The sequence below is a fragment of the Leguminivora glycinivorella genome, chromosome 17 (assembly GCF_023078275.1).
Source record: "Leguminivora glycinivorella isolate SPB_JAAS2020 chromosome 17, LegGlyc_1.1, whole genome shotgun sequence".
NCBI classification, from domain to species: Eukaryota; Metazoa; Arthropoda; class Insecta; order Lepidoptera; family Tortricidae; genus Leguminivora; species Leguminivora glycinivorella.
In genome coordinates, this window is record NC_062987.1 from 18,816,452 (window position 1) to 18,841,655 (window position 25,204).

Here is a 25,204-nt window from a genome sequence, read left to right on the forward strand (position 1 = left end):
TTAATAACGATTAGTATCGGACCCAAGGAGCCTAACCACATGTTTTTTTTTTTTTTACTAGGTGGAATATTTTTTTTTCATACATAATAATTCAGCACGCAATGTAATACGTCCACATCAATTAGCGTACCTACTTAAACGTCATTACGACATGACGTTTATGTCATGTCAAATTAAGTTGGACAGTGTACATTGCTGCATAGCATGGAATCCACACGCTGTATGATTCTTCTCTTTCTGTGCACATTATCTTTTTTTTTTTCAATTTATTGAGAAAAAAACCGGCCAAGAGCGTATCGGGCCACGCTCAGTGTAGGGTTCCGTAGTTTTCCGTATTTTTCTCAAAAACTACTGAACCTATCAAGTTCGAAACAATTTTCCTAGAAAGTCTTTATAAAGTTCTACTTTTGTGATTTTTTTCATATTTTTTAAACATATGGTTCAAAAGTTAGAGGGGGGGACGCACTTTTTTTTCCTTTATGAGCGATTATTTCCGAAAATATAAATATTATCAAAAAACGATCTCAGCAAACCCTTATTCATTTTTAAATACCTATCCAACAATATATCACACGTTAGGGTTGGAATGAAAAAAAAATTCAGGCCCCACTTTACATGTAGGGGGGGTACCCTAATAAAACATTTTTTTCCATTTTTTATTTTTGCACTTTGTCGGCGTGATTGATATACATATTGGTACCAAATTTCAGCTTTCTAGTGCTAACGGTTACTGAGATTATCCGCGGACGGACGGACGGACGGACGGACGGACGGACGGACGGACGGACGGACGGACAGACAGACATGGCGAAACTATAAGGGTTCCTAGTTGACTACGGAACCCTAAAAAACCTTAAAATTTAAAGTTATCGCCAAACTGTATAACAGTTTGTTGGCATTGGCATCTAAATATATTATTTAATGTAATAGAATATCATACCATCCCATACATTAAAATGCGACCGCCTACGAACGCGCTTACACTCCACCACACATAGATGGCACCACAAAAAATGCCTTGTTGCCACCGATTATTTGTAGATTGGCATTAAGTGTCAATTCCGAGCCGTAAATCTATGTCAAAAGTCACACTTAACGCCATCTACAAGTATAATCGAAAGCTACAAGACATTTTTTTTGTGGCGCCATCTATGTGTGGTGGAGTGTAAGCGCGTTCGTAGGCGGTAGCATTTTAATGTATGGGATGGTATGATCTTGTTATATTTAATTTATGGTAATAGCCAGAAAACGAACAGAAAAGCTACCTGATAATGCCTAACCACTCATTGTTGATCTTGGATAATAATATGCGCAACATCAAAGGATCCTCGTATAAGTTAAGTAGTGTTTTTATAGCCCTACACAACACTGTCTGCGAACCTCTTAAGAGATGACTTATTGAAAATTGATTACATGCATTTTTCAAACATCACATGAAACATTTATTATAAAAGTTCTGTTGTCTAAAACATTACTGCAAATATAATCAAGAGAATATCCAGCCACTTGACTGCCAATTTCGTACGTACAGAAAATGCTAAAATCCCCGAGTTACCGAGCAAGGTCATCGGAAATTGGTCCTTAAGGAGCAAAACAATATAACGAGCCCCTTGAAGCATATATTGCTCTTTGATCTGTAGATTTTAGATTTACGAGTACATACATATATTATACATTGTGTACAAGGTTGAGGGGAAAGCCGGCAAAGTTTTTCCATATAGTACGTTGCTTCTGGAAAGTTATGTATGAAAATTTTGGCATAATTAATGGAAGATTTTTTTTGATTGGGATATGTACATTATAGGCCGAAGTTATTTTTCATCAACCCTCCCCATCCCTCCCCCCTCTGCGTCACCCCTCTTCCCCCCCTTAAATAGCCGAAAATGTGGTTTTTCGCGATTTCTGACAAAACCGTTGAAGATACAGAAAAAGTGTGTATTAATAAAGTAATCCTTAATAAATTTACTACAAATCATTGATTGACACTTTGGTTCTAACACTTATAGTTTTCGCGTGATCCATCACGAAAGTTGGTCCTTTGCTGCAATTTTCTTTAGTGAATGTTAAGTTTTCTCCCAAATTGCTTACGAAATCTGTTTGATATTACTAAAATATTATAAACTGAAAATGAATTTCAGGGAGAAAAATCACTACCATGGGTGGAACTTGAACTCACGGATTCTGGATTGATACTCCAGGGCTCTACCAACAGCTACCAAAAGCTCATCCCCAGTCATCGATATACTATATGGATCAATGGTACTCCTAGCGACTACTACCGTGAAAATATTACGTCTTAAATAGTTACTGGAATTCCAAGACATATTGGAAATTCCACCCATGGTAGTGATTTTTCCCCCTTAATTTATTTTAGTCATGAGTTACAATATTTTAGTCATATCAAACAAATTTCGACGATTTCGTAAGCATTTTGGGCGAAAACTTAACATTCATTAAAGAAAATTGCAGCAAAGGACCAACTTTCGTGACGGATCGCGCGAAAACTATAAGTGCTAGAACCAAAGTGTTAATGAATGATTTGTAGTAAATTTATTAAGGATTACTTTGTTCCTACGCGCTTTTTCTGTATCTTCAACATTTTTGTCAGAAATCGAGAAAAACCGCATTTTCGGCACTTTAAGGGAGGGTAGAGGGGTGACGCAGAGGGGGGAGGGGTGGGGAGGGTTGATGAAAAATAACTTCGGTCTATAAGGTACATATTTCAATTAAAAAAAACTTTCCATTAATTATGCCGTAATTTTAGCTAATTTCCCCCTACTAATAGGGAAAATTTAATTAGTTAAGGGTCTTTCGAGAGTAGTGTAACCAAGTGTAACTATTAGTAAAGTTGCCCTTGTAGGGTCACTTAATACGATTATATTTAAGTCCGATAGGGGTTATAATCTTTGACCTTAATTATATAATAACTAAACACTATCAACCTAACCAAATTACTTTGATGACAGTACTTAATGAACTTACAAAGATTGAAAATTACATCACCAAACGATACAAACTAAAAATAGTTTGCAAAACAAACGCCCAAGCACTACAAATAAAACTGAGTTTATTTCACATAAAGCAAAACAACCATAAAACGGCCGTTTTCCTCTAATTACCAAAGGTCACTGACCCGATCCCACAGTTCCTGATTCCCTCAAAACGCCTTCAATTTTAAGTCCAATTGATATTGACAAGCGACAATTTGCACAAAATGCGTCAATTTGTTGCAATTTTTGTTTCCGTGCTAAAATTGTCTCGACGATTGAGTAACCAGTAGGCACCTATATCGTAACCTCGAGGCCGATATCAGACATGTTCCAAAAAAATATCCGATATCAGACATGTTTAAAAAGAAGGTTTTATTTGATTGGCGACTGTAGAAACGATACTGCTGCTATATTCATTATTATTTAGTGCGTTTTCACATTATCCGACCCGATATCGGATGTAGGACCGATATCAGATACATTTAAGCCGCCATCTTAGATTTTTGCCTTAGAAATCCTTCCGACATCCGATATCGGATCGGATAATGTGAAAACGCACTAACGCGGACAATATCCTGAGTAAAATGAGTGACGTATGGAATCTTCTAAACGTGAATATTTTATGAAAATAATTTTCAGAAATAAAACTCGCTTAAACGCTACAGTTGCTAAAATGTAACCTAATTCAGTAGATTTTTTTATATATAATAATTATTATACATACCTACGTAAAAAATAATTATACAAGGTGCAGCTGGGTCCAGAAAGAAGAAAATGAAAATGAAAATGAAAATGAAAAATGCTTTATTTAGGTATCAAAGTGTCAGCTTATTACATTTACATGAGATGTATGTTATCGCTTAAAGTACATATGAATAATTGCTAAGATTGCATAAGAAACATTGCTCTTTCTTTGAAAATACTCGAACAGTAATAAGAAGACAGTCATTTTGTCTGAGCCAATAATGATAACTCATTATACATAATGTAAATATCGCGATCGATGCCTTTTTTGCATACCCACTTAAAGCTCGGCCACACATGCGCGTTTTGATAGCGTAGGCGGAGCGGTAGCGGAGCGCAACGATAGCGGTGCGCCGGACGAACGCTGGCGTTGCGCCCAGCGGACGCCGGCGCGGATTGCGAGCAGAATGCGCGCGGATTGCGAGCGGAACGCCAGCGATCGGCCGGCGCACCGCTATCATTGCGCTCTGCTAACGCTCCGCTGACGCTACGCTATCAAAAAGCTTTATGTGTGGCGGAAGCTTTAATTACTAATTAGGTAACTGCTGTTATGCAATTTGATAAAGTTTTGTACGGAGCATTAATAACTACCACTAGCTCTTTCAGACTCAATTAATTAAACACAATAATAAATCATTAAAAAAAAATACGGCAAAAGTAAACCCCAAATCTATCCAATTATTTTTTCCTTTTAACTCATACACGTCACACATCGTTCCTACATAAACACCTTAATTCAAATCTACCGCCACTTTCATATTACACTCAACACTTCTAAGTTTACGGTTCATTTTAGAGTGAGGTAGAACTGAGTGTTACTCCCGTGTAGTTCTGTGGTTGTTTTTGTTTACAGCCAGAATGAAGAGTCCTTGGATGCGAGGGGAGAGGTGCACGTAGCAATAGGTCATAAGTTATGTGCTTTTGAAAATGGAACACTTTTAGGATTCCGTGCCAAGCGCAAGCGAAAACTCTCCTTTTCATGATGTATGAGGAAAATATTATAAATTGTGGTTTTTGAATCAAATAAATTGATTGCATGGTGTGCTGAATTTGGGTATTTAGATTTATGTAAAATCAAAATGATTAGTTATAATCCTTCAAGCTGTAAAAAAAACAACTAAACAAAAGCTGACGTAAAATACGGCACACAAAATAAACGTGGTTTTCGTCACTCTCAAAGAATTCAAAGTTTATAAAGTACTTCCCGTTGGTAAGCTATAAATTGTATTTCTTATTATTTATTTAAACTAAAAAATTGACAAATAATAACGTCTGTACATGACGAAATGTGTCGCTTACCTTCAAACTTGGGTAAATAAAAAATATAATATTGATGATTGAAAGAAAATCAACCTTATAGCAGAATGGATTTACCCAAGTTTGAAGTTAAGCGACACAAATGTATGTGTACATTAGAAATGCAGGGGAAAATTCAAAAAACTAAAAATATAAAATTAATCGTAAATTATAACTACAGTATGTACCTACGGAACCATTGATAGGCGAGTCGAACGAACTTATCCAATTTTTTGCTTGAGGTGGATAAAAATAAGCGCGTTACAAAACACGGAGAAACTAAAAAGGCAAAAATAATAAACCTTTCAATTCAGATTTCTTATCGTATTGCAATAAGCTAAACATCCAAATTATAAACAAATCAATTATTTTTGTAGTCGGTACCAGACCTGTTCGTCGCCTTGCTATTGCCTGTTTGACCCACCCAACCATACACAGGCTGGTACCGACTCCAAAAATAATTGAATTGTTTATAATTTGGATGTTTAGCTTATTGCAATACGATAAGAAATCTGAATTGAAAGGTTTATTATTTTTGCCTTTTTAGTTTCTCCGTGTTTTGTAACGCGCTTATTTTTGAAGGCGGTTTTATTTTTTGTTAAAAAGTTTATTTATTTGTTGATTTTTAGTGGTTCCTAGTGATATTATATGTATCAGTCCGAATACATGTACAGTAGTGAAAGAATTATCCTTTAACTCCTAACCATTGAGGAGTTGACCTTCCATCATCAGCTCAGTTGATTTTTAGTGGTTCCTAGTGATATTATATGTATCAGTCCGAATACATGTACAGTAGTGAAATAATTATCCTTAAACTCCTAACCATTGAGGAGTTGACCTTCCATCATCAGCTCAGCCACATAAAATTATTACCATCAGACGTAAATACTGGTGTACCTTTGAAAAATATACTAAAAACATTACATGTGCCTATAACATTTGAAGAGTTCCCTCGATTTCTCCAGGATCCCATCATCAGACCCTGACTTGGTGCCAATGGGACCATCTCGGGGTTATACCGGTTCGATCAAAAAAAAAATTTTGAAAATCGGTCCACGATTCTCGGAGATATCGAGTAACATACATACAAAAAAATAATAAAAAAAAAAAACATTCAGTCGAATTGAGAACCTCCTCCTTTTTTGAAGTCGGTTAAAAATGGGGTCCGCGGTGGCTCCCGACCGTAATCCACATAAATATCAATAGTGTGAGTAAGTGCGTTTGTGTGTATGTTTATTGGTAAAATATGACCTTTATGGATTAATATAGTATAAAAGAACTGTATTGAAATAGTGCTACTTACTGCCGTGAACATTGAAATTCAATTATTGACAATCTATTACTTGAATTGAATAATATTTGGTATCCGCGGTATTAGATTAGCACGGTTGCGTGATATAGTCATAGGGCTTACGGAAAAAAACTGCATTTTATGCAGAAAGCAAGCCACTTTGCACAGTGATACTAGGGACCAATATAAATGATTTCATCCGAGGAAACACGATTTTCATCCACTAGAATTCAAGATGGCGGACATTTTCCAAAATGGCGGCCGCATATTTTTAAAAATTTATAGAATCGTAACGGCTACACCGATTTTGATGGTTGAGGTGTCTATCGCATCGTATTGAAGCGTTCATTAATATAAAAAATTAAAGTCATAAAAAAATTTAAGATGGCGGCCGAATATTAAGAAAAATATGAAAATTTCAAACTATTTTTTTCATTCTCGTGAAATTTACCAATAAATTTTCTATCATATGGCCACATTTTTATATATTTAAATTAAACCTGATAATATTATCTACATAATAAAATAAAAATCATGAAAATCCGTTGAGTAGTTTTTGAACTATACTCATTTTAAATGGAGCGAGCGGATTTGAAAGACGTTTTCGCACGTGATGTAAACAATTTTGGAATCATAACGGCTGCACCGATTTTAATGGTTGGGGTAGCTATCAGTTTGTATTAAAACATTTATTTATATAAAAATTTAAATCATTTAAAAAATAAAGATGGCGGCCGAATAATAAAAAAATATGAAATTTTCATTTTTTTTATTCTCACGAAATTTACAAACAGTTTTTCTACCATATGGTCACATTTTTATTTTTTTAAATAAAATCTAATATTAACATCTGCAAAATAAAACAAAAAACATTAAAATCCGTTCAGTAGTTTTTGAACTATACGCATTGAAAATGAAGCGCGCGGGTTTGAAAGACGTCTTTGTACCGCTATACACGCAAGACTGATTATTTATTTTGGTCACAACTTACTATATTACTATTCAGAATCAATGTTTTTAGTATTTATAAACATTATTAGTTTTTTATTCCGAGTTTAGGTATATTTAGATAACCCCCGTAAACTTGACCCTCACATAATTTGTATTTTAATACGTAAAAGAACTTAAATGCACATAACATAACATTTGTATTAATAGCAATTGTCCTTTCCGAGGACTCCAGAGATAATTTTCGACAACTTCTGTAGGGGGCTTCAGAAATATCTATGCTTCGAGAAAAGGATGGTACGGCCGTGCCTCTTTTTGCTCGACTTGGCGGGGGCACGGCAGTGCCGTGCAGTGCAGATGTATAAAATAACTTGTTTTCTGCGACAAGGAGCGTATGTTTTTGTAGTGCTGGCGATGTTGGTGGGATGCTGGTTATTAATTTTGGTTGGAAAGAGTTCCTTGCGCACCAAGTTAACCGATAAATGTTGAGTCTGCGGATCAAGTTTTCAAGCTTGGCCATTATTCCTCCAGGAATACACTGTTCAGCATGACAACCAACAATACTTTTTCCAGAAACTATAGCCTGTTGATGTTATAAGTGTGGTGATTTTTTTTTCTAAACAATTTACTTCCTCAGAGAACATTTGCTCTGCTATTTCAGGGTAAACCATAGGAACGTAACCGGAAGAAGCTGATAGCCTCATTGTACCTCGCGCAAAAGATATGGCGGAACAGGGACTCACGTGTATCATCACATCTTCCGATACAGATGTCTTGGTATTTAAATAAAAACCACTGGAGTCTTCGGGTGAAGGATAGACGTAAAGTCAGTGGCCAGATTCGGGTTTGGACCTAGCTTAGAGCCTTGAAAGGTCTTTGCCTCATGTGAGACCTCGAGTGAGTTCAGGGTGGTAACGGATGCTAGAGTGTCCCATGCCCTTCGTTGAGTTTATCTCGCAGTTTGTAGCCGTGGAGGCTTTCAGGGCGTTACGTGCGAGATCGGACGTGATGTAAATGGAGGCAGGAATGACGGCAAAACGACACTTTACGAGTGCCTCAGCCGCCAAACCATACCGGTAAACAAGCCTGAGTCCATGCTTGCTCACTAAAATATGTGTTAAGAACGGTCCCAATTTGGCATTTAAGCATGCGATCTATGGAGCTAATTATATTGGGAAATTTCCAATTCTTATCTAGTATATTTTCTTAAGACTTCAAATAAGAATAACCTACCGGAGTATAAGGTACTACTGCTATTCGTGGTTTTTACGCTTTTACGTCTGATACGTTAAGTTATACCAGCTTTGATAGAAACATCGCAGTAACTACAAAGTCTTCCTGCCGGCGTATTATGATTCCAATTTTATCACTTATCCACGTGGATAAAGCATCCGTCACGCTTTGGCAAGTATGTCAGTGTGAGAGTGACAGTTGTCTTATCCACGTGGACAAATGATAAAATTGGAAGCATGATACGCCGGCTGGAGGAATAATCGCCATGCTTGAAAAGTTCACTCCAGTTCAACTTGGTGAGCAAGAAATTGTTTACTACCGAAAATAAATTAGTACCTAACCAACATCGGCAGCACTCCGTGTCGTATAACAACGCCCCATATTCTGGATATTACTTCTGTGCCTATGCCATCATCCTGGGGTTGGAAGACGTACAATGATAGTTGGGTACTGCAGTGGTCTGAAAACAGGGAGATATGGTATGAATATGTATACTTGGACAATTGCGGTTGTGAAAAAGGCTGCGAAACAATACGCTGTACGTGTTGTGGGTCTACCCTGCGCGGCGCAATGCAAATAGATAGCCATATTAGCCATAAAATATACTACGATCGGTGTTTTTGGGAAAAAAAATGTAACTGTAAGTTAACTAAGACTGTAAACAACAACTCAATAGAATGTACTATAGCCTTATCTATGTGTAAAGGGTGTTTTTTCATTATAAGATACGTAGAATATACGAACCTTTTAATGGTAATGAAATTAATAAATAAACAACATGGGACCATTATTAAATGTGTGTGCGCAGATGTATATACAAATCATTATAATATAGATACACAAATTTATCATTTTAACTCTGCATGTTATATATTTTTAATCGAACAATATACTTATTTATATACACTAAGTCAAATGCCTGCATATTATTATTATACCGTCAATACTTACTTGTTTTTTATTTATTTATACTCAAATTTCAAGGATAACCCTACTATAAAAATAGTAAAACAGTATATACTTACTTATGCAAAATGAAACGAATAAAATCACATAGTTTGTCCTTAGCTTTATTAAATGTGCGCTCACTTAATACAGGGCGTGACGAACTGGTAGCGTTGATAGATCGGTACAAACCGGATATAATGGCACTAAATGAGACGTGGCTGCGTGCGGGGGAGGAACAATTTGTGCCTAAGATACCTAACTACGTACTAAAAAGTAATACACGTATTAGTGGTCAAAAAGGGGGAGGAGTGGGGTTTTATGCTCGTCAGGGACTTCGAATAAAGGTATGCACACACCCCTTATCGCAACTGGAGCAAATGTGGTTGGAAATTAAAATAAAAGGGGTCGGTAGGTTTGCTGTTGGCACTGCATACAGGCCGGAGTCGGTTTCGGTGGATAGCGCAATTGACGCGCTCAGCGCTTCTATGGATATGTTTACGGGTTGTAATGGTATTTTTATTCTCACTGATTTCAATGTGAATTTAATGTTGCAGGATAAACCTAATACAAAAAAATTGTTAACATTTATGTCACAAAGAAGCTTGCATCAGCTAGTAACAGAGCCGACCAGAATAACGAATAATACGGCTTCCTTACTAGATTTAGTAATTACAGATAGTCCCAATTTATGCCAAGCAGTATCTATACATCACAACCATAACATAAGTGATCATGCTATGGTAAAGTTGGAGCTAAAAATTAGTAAACCGAAAGAATTGCCACAGTATATTTATAAGCGAAGCTTGGATAAAATAGATAAAGAGGTATTTAACGCGGATCTGAACAACATGCCTTGGACAGATATTTTAAAATTAGAAGGGATTAATGATAAAGTCAGCCTTTTTAACTTGCTAATCACATCATTGTTTGAAACGCACGCTCCCTTGAGGCGGGTTCGTATCAATAATAACTCATACCCCTGGATAACGGACAATGTCAAATTAATGATGAACTTGCGGGACAAAGCCTGGTCAAAAGCTCGGAAAACGGATAAAAATGCGCATAAAGAGTACTACAAGAGCTTGCGCAACTATACCCATGGAGCCATAGAACGTGAAAAGGCAGCATATTTTACCTACTTCATTAATAATAATAAAAGCTACCCAAAACACATGTGGTCACATCTTAGAGGTTGTTCAATAATGGGGGATAAGGATAAGCCTAAAATACCGAAGCACTTATGTAACCCGAATGACCTAAATGAATACTTCTTGGAAGTACCAGGAAACACATCAACAGATCACGAGACGCAAGCTTTCTTTGAAAATAATAAAATTATTAATAAGATATTTTGTATAGAGAAGGCGACAGAAAATCAAGTGTTTAAAATCATACAATCGGTGGAAACCAAAGCAAGCGGGCATGACAAAATATCAATGGACATGTTAGGTCTAACTTTAAGCGTAACACTTCCACTCATAACGCATCTGATAAACGTATCGATCGAATCAAGCGTTTTCCCGGAAGAATGGAAGTTGGCGAAAATTAGGCCTATACCTAAAACAAACCAGATTGAAGATCGTAAGGATTTGCGGCCCATTAGCATTTTACCGGTCCTATCGAAGATAATGGAAAAGGTGGTATGTGAACAATTAAAAAAGTACCTGGATGAAAATAACCTCCTACCACAAATACAATCTGGGTTCCGCGCCATGCACGGAACGGCAACAGCATTAGCGAAAGTCACTGATGACATAATAGCGGCCTCAGATGAAGGAAAAGGTTCGATACTAGTGCTTCTGGACTTCTCTCGCGCTTTCGACTGCATCAACCTGTCTCTGCTCTTATCAAAAATGAAGTACTATGGATTTTCTGGGTCGGCGCAGAAATGGTTTCACTCGTTCCTTACAGGCAGAAAACAATATGTAGAGATACAGCTGGAACAAGGGGAACTAGCTACATCGCAAACTAGGCAAGTTGATCGAGGAACGCCGCAGGGTTCAGTTCTAAGCCCGTTACTGTTTGTCTTGTATACGGCAGACCTAGTAACCAAGATCAGATATTGTGGGATGCATCTATACGCTGACGACACACAGATGTACCATTCGTTCATGCCACAAGACATGACCTTGGCTATAGAGGAAATAAACGACGATCTTCAAGCAGTAGCAGAATGGTCGTCTAAAAATAATCTGGTACTCAACCCATCAAAGTCGCAGTTCATGGTAATGGGAAATAAATGGCAAATACAAAAGATAATAAACCAAAAACCTGAAGTTTATGTAGGAACGGACGCTGTGCCACATGTGCCGTGTGCAAAGAACCTTGGTCTTGTCATGGATGGGGAACTGAGATTTGAAAGTCATGCTAACACTAAAATACGGAATGCTTTCTATCGCCTTAAAGTTCTGTATAGTTTCAGGAAATACTTGTCAGAGAAAGTAAGGGAGATACTAGTAGAAGCACTGGTATTATCACCCTTCAACTATACAGACATTGTGTATGGACCAAGGTTACTTGCATCAACCAAGAAGGCGATACAACGGGTGCAAAACGCCTGTACACGTTTCTGCTACAACATTCCAAAACGAGCACACATTACGCCTTATCTCAATAACAGGGGTATCCTAAACATGAATAGCAGAAGAGACCTACATCTGGCTTTTACTTTACGCAAAATAATCGAGACTCATAAACCGCTTTACTTGTATGAAAAATTAAAATGGACGCAGGACGCACATAAAAACCTTTTGAGAACTCATCGACAGAACTCATTGCTGGTCCCAAAACACAGAACCAAATTCTACAGGGGGTTTCAAATACGCAGCCACAAAGATATGGAACAACTTACCTCCACCATTGAGATGTCCCATGTCTTTGTTTAAATACAAGAAAATGGTAAAATTATACCTGCTCGATTTACAAAAAGGAAACCAACCCCAGTAGATATAATTGAATAATTTATAATTAAACATTTCTATTTTTATTTATTTTATATATATTTTTAATTATTTTATTTTTATTTTTAATTATCATATCGTCCCATTAGCATACAAGATTACATATATATTACATACCTTTATGTACAGATACTCACACGCGCACTCACACACACACACACACACACACACACACACACACACACACACACACACACACACACACACACACACCCAATTACTCAGTTGCCCACACACATACAGTCGCCGTAGTTTTTAGTGCAATGTATGGCAGTTGCTGGAATCGTGGACGACCTAGCTAGGGGCTAGTCTGAAAATCAGCGCTAGATAGCTCACTATGTCTAACTAGCACATGCTGAGACTCGTACCCATTGCCTAGTTTCTAAGTGTATGTACTTTCGTTTAGTTTTTTTATTTTTTTTTCTGTTCTGTAAATGTAAATGTAGTATTAAGTTATTAAGTTGTACAATATTCTTAGTTGTGGCAATAAATATTATTTTATTTTTTATTTTATATTTTAAAATAATGCAATGTATTAATAATGTTATCATTATTTCCTTGTTTGATATTATTTTGTATCTCTTTTATCTTTCAGTATAACCTAGACGAGAAGCAAAAAATATGTTTTGTATTAATATATGTTTCCGTAGCCCCCTACAGGAATTGTCGAAAATTATCTCTGGAGGACGCTTTCTGGGACGACCTGTATCTTCTAAGTAATAACATTCCCAAGGATGAAAATATTCACCTAGGCGCAGACCTGAACGGCCACGTCGGCAGACTAAGCACGAATGCAAAAAGTTGTCACGGTGGTTATGGATATGGCGCCCGAAACCTTGATGGGGATCGGATTATTCAATTTGCAACGAGTTGTAACTTAGCAATTGTAAACACCTACTTTAAAAAGAAGGACGCTCATCTTATTACGTATAGCAGTGGAGGGCATTCAACGCAGGTGGATTATGTACTGGCCAGAAAAAGACAGCTTGGAAGCTATAGAGACAGTAAGGTCATACCCGGCGAAGCATTAACAACCCAACATAGAATTCTAGTAACTAAGTATAAGCTACCCAAACCTATAAGAATCAATAATAAATTAACCTCGAAAATTAAATGGAGATTGCTAAAAGATGAGGCTGGTCAACAATTTATTCATGACATGGTAGAACATCTTAAGCCCATAAATAACAGCAGAACAACGGATGAGGTGTGGAATGATTTCGAGACTACCTGTAGAGACACCGCCGAAAAATACCTAGGCAGGACCAGAAATAGGAAAGGCCCCTTTAAAGAAACGGAGTGGTGGCAAATAGAGGTAAAAGATGCCATTAACGCCAAAAAGAATGCGTTCAAAAAATGGCAATCTACAGGAGAGTGCTCAGATCTCGATGAGTATAAAAAAGCCAAACATGAAGCCAAGCGTCAAGTAGCTAAATCCCGAGCAAAATCCAATGCAAAATTTTACGAAAGTCTGGAGTCGGCCAAAACTGATATCGATATATTCAGAATAGCAAGATCGCGAAACAACAACAGCAAGGATATCAGCAACGTGAAATACATAAAAGGAAAAGATAACCAACTTTTAACTAAAGACAGCGATATAAATGATAGGTGGGTCGAATACTATGAAAAGCTTTTAAACAAATCTAACCCCAGAACTAGCAACCACACGAAACCACCACATGTATCTGGTCCAATCCCGGAAGTTACAACGGACGAAATCATCAAAGCTCTAAAGCTAATGAAAAATAATAAAGCTCCCGGACCAGACGAAATACCCGTCGAGGTCTGGAAAAGTATGGGTAATGATGGGATTTCGTGGTTGCAAGACTTATACAATAGGCTGATTCTAGGACAGTCTATACCAGATTCATGGCGCAAAAGTCATCTTATACCCTTTTACAAAGGGAAAGGTGACGTACGAGAGTGCGAAAACTACAGAGCTATCAAACTGATGTCTCACAGTCTGAAGATCTGGGAGAGGATTCTTAACAACAGATTGAGCAATATAATAGAGCTCACGCCTAATCAGTGTGGTTTCGTAGCTGGCAAAAGTACATCTGATGCTATACAGGCCATTAGGATTCTAATCGAGAAAGCAAAGAGAAATAAGACAAATTTGCACATGGTTTTCATCGATTTGGAAAAAGCCTTTGACCATATCCCCCGAGATCTAATATGGGAAGCGCTTAGATCACAGCTTGTTCCGGAACCCTACATTGACTTAATCAGGGACATGTATAGAGATGTTTCAACTCAAATAGTCTGTCCTGCAGGAGTTACCAAAAGCTTCGCATTGAGAACTGGGGTGCATCAAGGGTCCACTCTTAGCCCACTATTGTTTAACGTAACCATGGATTACCTTACGAGGAAGCATCAGCAGCCGGTACCGTGGAATATTTTGTATGCGGATGATGTTGCCCTGATATCGGAATCAGCCGAAGACCTGCAAAACGTATTCAATCTCTGGGCAGATGCTCTAGAAACAAATGGCCTTAAAATTAACCGAAAAAAGACAGAGCATATGTCCTGCATATTTGATGATTCTACAAATCCAAATGATGTCAAGATAACCATCGATAATACCATTCTGCCCACTGTAGAACAATTTAAATATCTTGGGTCTGTTATAAGCAACGATGGGAGGATTGACGCTGATCTCACACAGAGGACTAACACTGGATGGCTTAAATGGCGTGAACTTACTGGCGTAATGTGTGATAAACGCATGCCCATAAGAGTGAAGGGTAACATCTACAAAGCAGCCATAAGACCGGCAGTACTTTATGGGTCAGAATGCTGGGCCACAAACAAATGTCACCTAAACAAACTTCACACCACGGAGATGCGTATGTTGCGTTGGTCTGCAGGCGTCACTCTGTTAGATAGGATTCGAAACCAGTATATCAGGGGCAGTTTCAAGGTTGCACCGATAACAGACAAGCTTGTCGAGAAGCGCCTACGGTGGTACGGGCATGTTCAAAGACGACCTCCTGATCATATTGTCAATGTAGCCTTAGCGATGCCTACGACGACGCGAGGAAGCGGGAGACCACCTACCACTTGGTTGACGACGGTGGGGAAAAACCTGAGAGAGCAAGGGATAGACGACGCAAACCTGCCACTAAACCGTGCACTATGGAAGAAGAGAACAGGGAAGGCCGACCCCAAGTAAATGGGACAAGGTCTGGGAAGAAGAAGATATGCGGCCGCCATTTTGGAAAATGTCCGCCATCTTGAATTCTAGTGGATGAAAATCGTGTTTCCTCGGATGAAAACGTTTGTATTGGTCCCTAGGATCACTGTGCAAAGTGGCTTGCTTTCTGCATAAAGTGCAGCTTTTGACCATAATTTCGCCGTAAGCCCTATGACTAGAGTGTGGCTAATGAAATATTGCCCCAACTTTTGGCGGGAAATTCAAAAAATCTAGGGCTGGTCACACTTGGTATAGTAGGAGATATAGTTTTGATACTAGAAAATATTTTTGTTTTCTGTGCACACTTATATTGAAAATCAATAGAAATTGCTAATATATGTACAGAAATTTGACAAAATCTGTTAGCATTTGACGTATTAACCTAAAAGTTTTACGATGGTTATTGGCATTTAAATATTAATAATTAACGTGTATTACAAGCAGTAATGGGGAATGCACTATCGACATTTTTGCCGCTCATGTATAGACATGTTCCACCAAGATATTTTTATATATATTTTATATTTTTATCGCCATATAAGCAGTGGTGGCCGAGTGGATATGACGCCCGACTTTCAATCCGGAGGTCGCGGGTTCAAATCCTGGCTCGTACCAATGAGTTTTTGGGAACTTACGTACGAAATATCATTTAATATGTACCACTAGCTTTACGGTAAGGAAAACATCGTGAAATTCAAAGATTTATGTGAAGTCTCCAACCCGCATTGGGCTAGCGTGGAGACTATATAGCCCGAACCGTCTCAGACATGAGAGGAGGCCTGTGCCCAGCAGTGGAACGTATATAGGCTAAAATATATTATTTATTTTATTTTTTATATTTTTATATCAAATTACTACTGACCAGTCACTTCACTGATTTCTTCTAAATATTGGTTTTTCGTAAGTCGTTACGTTCCAATATTTTTATTTTATTAATGCTTTCCAGAGCTCCGAGTTTCTCCTTGTCTTTACACTCTTTTCCTGTTTATGAGATTTAAGTTTTATTATATTCACATACTTAATCAAAGTTATAGGCAAATGTTAGAACTAGTACTTAAAGTATCAAAATAATAATAGAGCACCAACCTACTATATTGTTTACGACTTGTAAACATTGCAGTTTTTCATTATATGCCGCTTCACGTCGACTTTGCTCTTGGTTGTAATGATTTATTAGCTTAAACAGCAAATTGCGGACCTCGCTTGGTATCGTCATTGTTATAATATTTAAGATTTACCCTTAATAACCCGCGAACAATTTGAATAAGTGACATAAATTGACAGCAGACTTTTAGCCTTTTTTTTAAACCATAGACAATTGGTGATACCACAAGGAAATATCTGTCAACAATATTTGGCTAGCCAGACTTCTAATATGGCTGATGACAGCGGTGCGCCGCGCCGGACGAACGATGGCGATGCGCCCAGCGGGCACCGGTGGGAACTAACGAGCGCGGATTGCGAGCGGAATGCTACGCTATCAAAACGCTTTATATGTGGCGGAGACTTTAATGCTCATTTTACTGTTATTAACCCTAATTAAATAGTCCAGCCGACTTCGGACATATATATTCCTTTAACGCGACAACGCTGCACCAATATTGCTGGAAAAGATACGATGTCTCCTTATCAGACTTCTTGTCTTCTTCTTGACGACCGGTCTGGCGCAGTCGGTAGTGACCCTGCCTGCTACGCCGCGGTCCCGGGTTCGAATTCCGGTAAGGGTATTTATTTGTGTGATGAGCACAGATATTTGTTCCTGAGCTCTGAGTTATGGATGTTTTCTATGTATATAAGTATTTATATATTATATCGTCACTACTTTTAAAAAAACTTGTATCTTCGTCTGTCAATGAAAAGAAAATTGAAGTAAGTATGTATGGAATGCATATAGACTTACTGCGTTTTAACTTTGAGAAGCAGCGTGAGATAAGAGATTTTTAAAAGTAGTGACGATATGTATCGTTGTCTGAGTACCCACAACACAAGCCTTCTTGAGCTTACCGTGGGCCTCAGTCAATCTGTGTAAGAATGTCCTATAATATTTATTTATTTATTTATTATCAGTGTAACTGTTATGCTACCAAATCTCTAACTACCAATACTAAAACGGAACACATTACATTTTTTTTCCAAACGAGTGCATCCATGTTCGTTATAATCTCATTATCTTCCTACTGACAATAACTGATTTATTGTTTATAAATTATAATTCGTAACTCGTGTCGATTTAAAACACTCCCTTCGGTCGTGTTTTAATTTATCGCCACTCGTTCCGAACTTCCTCTTTTACGCACTTGTATCGAAATGTACTATTTCTACGCAGTAGCAGCAAACATTTAGTTTCAATCTGCTAAAATGTTTCAAACAGTCCCTCACCATACGTATCAATATGAACAGAGACTACCTCCATTCGATAGCACTCATCATTGTAGGGCCAGTTACATCAACCAAATTTGACAGACACGTCATCGTCACGCAGCAGACGTTTCTGGAACTTGCCATACAATAAAATTTAGCGAATGCTTTAACGGTGACAGACGGTTTGATGCAACCGGCCCTAAGTGAAGAAAAATATATTCGAAGGAGAACATTTTCTACAAAACTGGAATCGTTTTCGAGAAGGGCACAAACATTTCAACTCAAAATATGTTCTTTAAAGTAAATAAGGTACAGCGGGGCAAATCCCGACGAGACAAATGTAACTGATCAATTTTTTCCATTATTACACTATTAAGTTGAGTTCCACATGTAAACACGAACACCATATTTAACCGGTGGACACTCTATTTAATAATGCAAACATGGAAAAACATGGAAAAGAATGGGTCAGTTGCGTTTGTTCTCTTTGTTATGTTTGTTAAGACGCTGACAGCACCCAATGGCCTTGACGCTAGCGTACACTGTCTAATCGTATGGGAGTAAGTGAGAGCGCGATGTCACTAAAAGAGGGCGGCTAGGGACGAAAAGTGCTTAAAAATATTAAAATAAAATAGAAAGATGCATTATTTGTGCAAAATGTTTCGTTAGTGTTTTAGATATGTATATTTTTGTTATTGTAATATTAATTAAAGACAACTAAGTGAATAATTGAACGACACAGAACCGTTTAATGACGAACTCGAGACCAATCTTTGCAATTTTTTCTATCGAGCCGATTTTATTAAATCGTGTATCGAGTACGGCTATGTTCGTTGAAATATAATGAATATATAATTTACTTATAATTTACTTGCCTTACTAAGACTAATAGTTTGTCTTAAAAAACTGCGCAAGTAACATCAATTTTACGCAATTGGGTGTTGTCAGCCCCTTAAGCATCTTGGGTTTTTAAGTAAAATTTTGTCAAGCTCGATTTTTTATAATCGGATATTGGATTCATGAGGAATTGAGGAAACTCCTCAAACCTTAACGGTATCCTTAAATTCATTTGTATTTCCATCAAATAATCAAAGATTTACATTAAAAAATACCTACACATTTCTACATAATCCAACATTCGCAAGTACCTTTCACCAGAACCCCAAACGCGGCGTTTTTTTTTTTCTTAAAAATTATTAGTAGTCACACTACTATAAACTTCCAATACGATATTGTACGTATAATGATTTTGGACACTTGGAGGCCTTGGTCATTTTTTAACCCCCGACGCAAAAACGACGGGGTGTTATAAGTTTGACGTGTCTGTTTTGTCTGTTTGTCTTTGTATATGACATTTATTTTTTATTTGAAAGCAGAGTACAATTGCGCGGTCGGGGGTTTTTCAAAATTTTAATTTTCTTTGACATTTATTTCGTGGTTGGTTGAGAAAATGCAAAAAGAGGGTGTAAATAGTACTCTAAATATAACCTAACCACAAAATTAAAATTTTGAAAAAACCCCCGACTGCGACATAGTTGACCGATTTTCATAAAACATGGCTAAGAACACTCCCGACTAACTCAGCTTTCAGACAAAAAAAACTAAATCTAAATCGGTTCATCCGTTCGGGAGCTACGATGCCACAGACAGACAGACACACACACAGACAGACAGACAAACAGACAGACAGACAGACAGACGGAGACGGACAGACAGACAGACAGACAGACAGACACGTCAAACTTATAACACCCCTTCGTTTTTGCGTCGGGGGTTAAAAATAGAACATTAAAACGGTTCAATGCTCTATCTACATTGCTGATCTATGAGCATGAACGATGATCCCAGGTGCTCCCTCAACAAAGCGATCCACATGACAGACAGATGAATTCCCTTTCGACCCTTTTCACCCCACTATTCGTCGCGTTTTAATGGGATAGGCACCTGAGGTATAACCTTTTGTTGACAGAATAGGGCCCGAAAATATAGGATGTTGGCGATGTTGCGAACTCTTTTGTTGTTTATGGCTAATATTTACATTTATATATTTTTGTATATTTTTATGTTTTTACTTTCTCTAAAATAAATGGCGAAAAGTTTCATGTTAGTTTTCTTTCGGGATATCGTTCTCTTTGTTTCCTACATCTGGCGACCGTGACAGGACAAACAGCCAACATTACTGCGAGCAGCAAAAATTGGAATCTCGTTATTACTGGCTTTTTATTTATTGAGCGTATGAGCTTCAAAATCTCGTTAGAGACAGACCAACTTGAGTTGGTAGCGATTTGGACAGCTCAACCTGTACACGTGTAGGTAATAAGTCATAAAAAAAATACAGTTAACGAAACTTTGATTTACCTTTACTTCAAAATATAGCAGACAACCATTAGGACAATAAGATGACAATATTGACGTAACATCAGACATCAAACACCGTCGATACGAAAACTAACGTACTTTAATAGAATAGACACCTCAAACCTTTTGTATAGAATACGAAGCCAAATGGTGGTCGAAATTCTTTGCATTGATGCAGGTTGGACTTTAATAAGCGAGAAATCTGCGTTTTCTGCATTATTGGAAGGGTTCACATGCCAGAAGAACAAAGACATTTTGACAAATCGAATAAAAAAAATAATGAGTCACGCGTACCCTCTCCAATAAATATAGTTACATTCAAATAGAAGTAAAAAAGTATCAAACATATTTTACTGTCAAATTTTAGCTTAATATATAGACCGTGATAACCTTTTTGATTTTTTTTGAGCTTTCCTGTTTTCCGTGATCATAATGCATCGGAATGATCATAATGCAATGCACTAGGTATCGGGAGCTCGACAGAAACCAAAAAGGTACACAAGGGTTATGAAAATAACCATGAATCATTGAAAACTCTTAAAATAAGAGTAGTTTCACTTGGTACTTCGCCACTCCATAAAATCCTACAACTGCAAAGCATGTATAGTATGAATTTTCTGAGATGAACTTTTCGGTTTTGCCCTAATCTGTTAAACAAAGGCCTTTGTTTCTATTATTCGCGGTGGTTAGCTCCCGTTTCCACAGCACGTGCTAAAGTCTCAGTGTAGTTAAAAAGCAACTATCATGATAGCAATAAGGTTCAAATTTATTAAACAGTTTGCAGTGTGCAGGTAACTTTTTTTGAAGATGACAAAACGTGTTATCTCCGAAAGGGCTTTTTATGAATTTGAACCTTATTGCTATCATGATAGTTGCTTTTTAACTACACTGAGACTATAGCACGTGCCGTTTAAACGGGAGCTAACCGCAGCGAATAATAGAAACAAAGGCCTTTGTTTAACAGATTAGGGCAAAAGCGAAAAGTGCATCTCAGAAAACTCATACTATAACGCAGTAACTAAAGGCATGCTGTTCACCACAAATCGGATTATACCCATCAATCGCCACCATACAAGCGTCCTTTCAAAACTGTCCGCTTATTCATTTATAATTGATCGCTGAAAGCCATTTTGCATTACAATGAACGACATATGTCATCATTACAAAACCAAAACGTTACAAGTAAATTTTTCACGAATTTGAAATTTAGACTCTATTTTAAACAGTCAAGGTTGTTTTTAGAGCGTATAAGTTTTGGCAGTTAATACGTTTTAAGTAGTAGATTTAGCTACAAAAGGGTCCTTATCCGTCCTTGTATACTTGCATATGCAGTATACAAGAACGATTTCAACCAAGCTTGCATCATAAATTCGTATTTATTGCAGAAAGAGCATAAGGGTCCTCTTTTGGTTTATAATTATAAAGACCAATAGAATAGTGTTGACTTCCATACGATAGTGAGTATTCAACGAAAGTATATTTATAAGGCATTGAAGTAATAGTAGATTATATACCTAGGCCAGTAAAGTAAGATCATACGTAATCGTCAGCCGAGGCAACAAACATATTGATCTGAGCCTTTTTTATTTGTAGCCAAAGTGTGGATACAATTTTTCTGTTCGAAGGAGCCGGGAAGCGATTACTTCGATTATCGCAGTAGCCGGAAATTTGACGCTTTCCGGCCGGATGACAAAATAGTATATTTACATGGGTTGAAGTAAGAAATATTCTCTGCTTCGCTTCGGCGGACAATTACATGTCTGGGGCTTTTATTTTTGTGTTCAGCAAAACCGGAAATCAAATCAGCAACATCATTTAGCGCAAGGGTCCGAAAATTGTCGATTTCCGACCCGACAGCAAAAAACGGAAATTTTATCGAGTGGTTTCTCGTCAATGAAAACAAAATGACTGACATATAAAAATGAAATACCATAATATTAATGAAATACCATAGATAATTTCACCATCGTCATAGATAATTTTGGAACAGGCCTGTTAGCAAGTTGTCCTTATACTGTGCCTGTAGCCAAGAGATCTTTAACGCTTCGTATAGCATCGCATCTTAGTTATCTCTTTCTATCGCTTCTATATTAGTGCGACAGAGCCAGTTTCTTATCGTTTGCCCTGGCACTGGGTATGGGTAATCTCGGTTAGACCGTGACCTGGCCCAACTTTATCGTCCCCAACTTCCGTCGAGCGACAAATAGAGACATAGACACAAGGAACATGACAAATAGGGGGAGAAATTCTTTGTTACTTGAAACTTGAAAGTGAGAATTTTCGAGATAAAATATTTTTTCTGTCCTCCGGCTGAAAAGCGACAAATTTTCTGCTAAGTGAACACAGTTTTTACTAAAACTTGTTCAATTTTAGGTTACATTATTTTGGTGATTAGGTAAGTATATCTTTTTTTGGTTGCAAAGGGGTATCAAAACTATTTTTAGTGATCATTAAAATAGTAGCTTTAAAATACGCCTCTCTTCGAAGAAAGATAAGTAGGAATGCTTATCAGAAGAAAAACTCCGGAAGATCAAAAACTGTACTCATAGCTTTGAGGGGTTTTTAAATTCTTACTGCGATAACCGAGGCGATGACGGTCTCTGTGGTGTTTTTCCGCACAAACTATATACCCCCATACTCCCCATAGGGTGGCACTAGTCAAACATAAATACACTGTACACTAGGGATGTCACGAATGTCGCATGTGTCACATTCGCGAATGCGAATGCGAATATTCAGAATGCGAATGTGCGAATGCGAATGCGAATATCGCTGAAGGTCATAAAAAAACAAAATAAAAACCAAGCAGTCACCAACAACCCGCTAGGTAAAAAATTTAAATTGTTTACTATTGGTCAAAATGCAGAGTACGAACTTCACGCCGTACGAATTTGAGCTATCTGCGCATGCGCGAGTCGACAGTCGACAAGTAGCAATTGGAGCGGCCGGCGCGGGCGAGGAACAAGCTGCGACTTGCACACATTCGCATTCGCAAAACATTCGCATCGTTTGAAGCGAATGCGAATGTCAATGCAAATGTTTAAAAGAATGCGAATCTTTCGCATATGCGAATGCGAATGCAAATATTCGTAACATCCCTACTGTACACACATCTTTCCCCTAATTTTTCAAGAATGAAGGATAAAGTTTCTGACGAAATACTTTGCGGAAGTTATTACCTACTGAGAGTGCTGAGTATGCCAGTGTTCTTGTTGGGCTGTCCGGTCGTAGTCCTGTCAGTAGGGCTGTCCGGTCGAAATATTGAACAGATGGCGCCAGCGTCAGCATAAGTTGCTCTATCAATCCCTGACATTGTGTACCAAAGTCCTGGTTGTTTTTTGGAATTTTTGGTTAATATGACCTAATGAGTCAGATCTCGTAGAAAAAATATTGAGACAAGGTCAAACTATTTATGGAGGAGGAGTGATCATAACCAACTAGGCAACCACATTGTCATAACTATGTTATTTCTAGGTCGAAAGTTTCATTCAGGTAACGCAGCTAGTACATGTATCGCGGTAGTACAGTACATCTGATAAAGGACGACGAAGACTGTGAGGCATTTGTGTTGTATGGTGTTGGACATTTGTAGTTTGTTTTTGTCAATTTTGTGTAGATTAATTGTTTTTAACATAGTAATGATATTTTTTTGAATATTGTATAACTAGCTTTATTAATAGTGTGTGAACCTGCCTTAAAAATCGATATTATTTGTCATGGTTCGTTTGTACCCGTTGACCACGAATGCTGTAAAGTGTTCGAAACGTCGGGATGAATTGTAAATTACGCGATTTAATCCGTTTCCATAGTTTTATTTCATGAGAGTTACTCATCGCGGTAACCGAAGAAAATATAACGCAGCTAGTTTAATCATAAAATATAATAACCCCTTTTTGCCAAGAGTGGCACTGAAACTTATTATTCGTGCTCTGCCTATCCGTTTATGGGATACAGCCGTGATTATATGTACATATGTATGTATGTATGTATAATATAATATTGAACAGGCGCCAGACTTGCAAGCCTTCATTTTCGCCTCTGGGCCCGCTTCGTACAGCCTTTTGGCCCAGCCACGACATTGGTCTAAGCGCGACAGCGGTGAGCGGCAGCCATACGTGCGAATGAAAAGTCCCATCGCTGTGTCTCGCTTCAATGTATGGCCGCCGCTCACCGCTGTCGCGCTTAGACCAATGTCGTGGCTGAGCCGTTAGGTCCAATGATATATGACCCGCCTGGAATCAGGTTTTCTATCATGGCTATATGTAAGGCATATTTGTGCCGTTTTCTATTAAAAGGTACCACATTATCGCTTAACCATAAGGACATTCAAACAGATAATTTGTATAAAGACACGAACGAATTTCATCCTTAACGTCGAGCGACTTTGAGGTACTTTTTAGTAGAAATCGTCGCATTTATAGTTATTCGAGTTATCCGACTAGACTACAATCGAATGATCATTAGTGTCCTTTCATGATTTCTCCATAAGGATGGGTAGGCTTTTTCTTTGTTATGAATATGTATGTTTGCATGTACATAGTTTTTATTCTGGGTTTATTGATATTCAAGATAAAGATTTCAAGGATTTGATCTTTCTTGATTTTTGCCTTTAAAGTCCTTCCGACATCCGATCGTATAATGTGAAAACGCAAACGCACTAAAGAAACCTTATTGTCGAAGGCGCTTACGTCCCGCAGCGTCGTATTTGTACACGAACATCGCTCATAACGCCGTAAGCGCCATCGACAGTAAGGTCCCTTTACCCAGATATGTCACATTTCAGATTTGTCAGATTTGTCATTTGATATTTGCCAACAAAACATCGTGAGGAAACCGGACTAATTCCAATAAGGTCTAGTTACCCTTCGGCTTGGAAGGT

The 25,204-nt window shown here is 37.7% G+C and overlaps 1 protein-coding gene across 4 annotated transcripts in view; it reads right to left on the minus strand.

The window, feature by feature from the left end:
* Positions 1-25,204, minus strand: part of LOC125235523 (SLIT-ROBO Rho GTPase-activating protein 3-like) — a 135,867-nt gene that overhangs the window by 27,839 nt on the left and 82,824 nt on the right. The gene's annotated exons all lie outside the window — the stretch shown is intronic.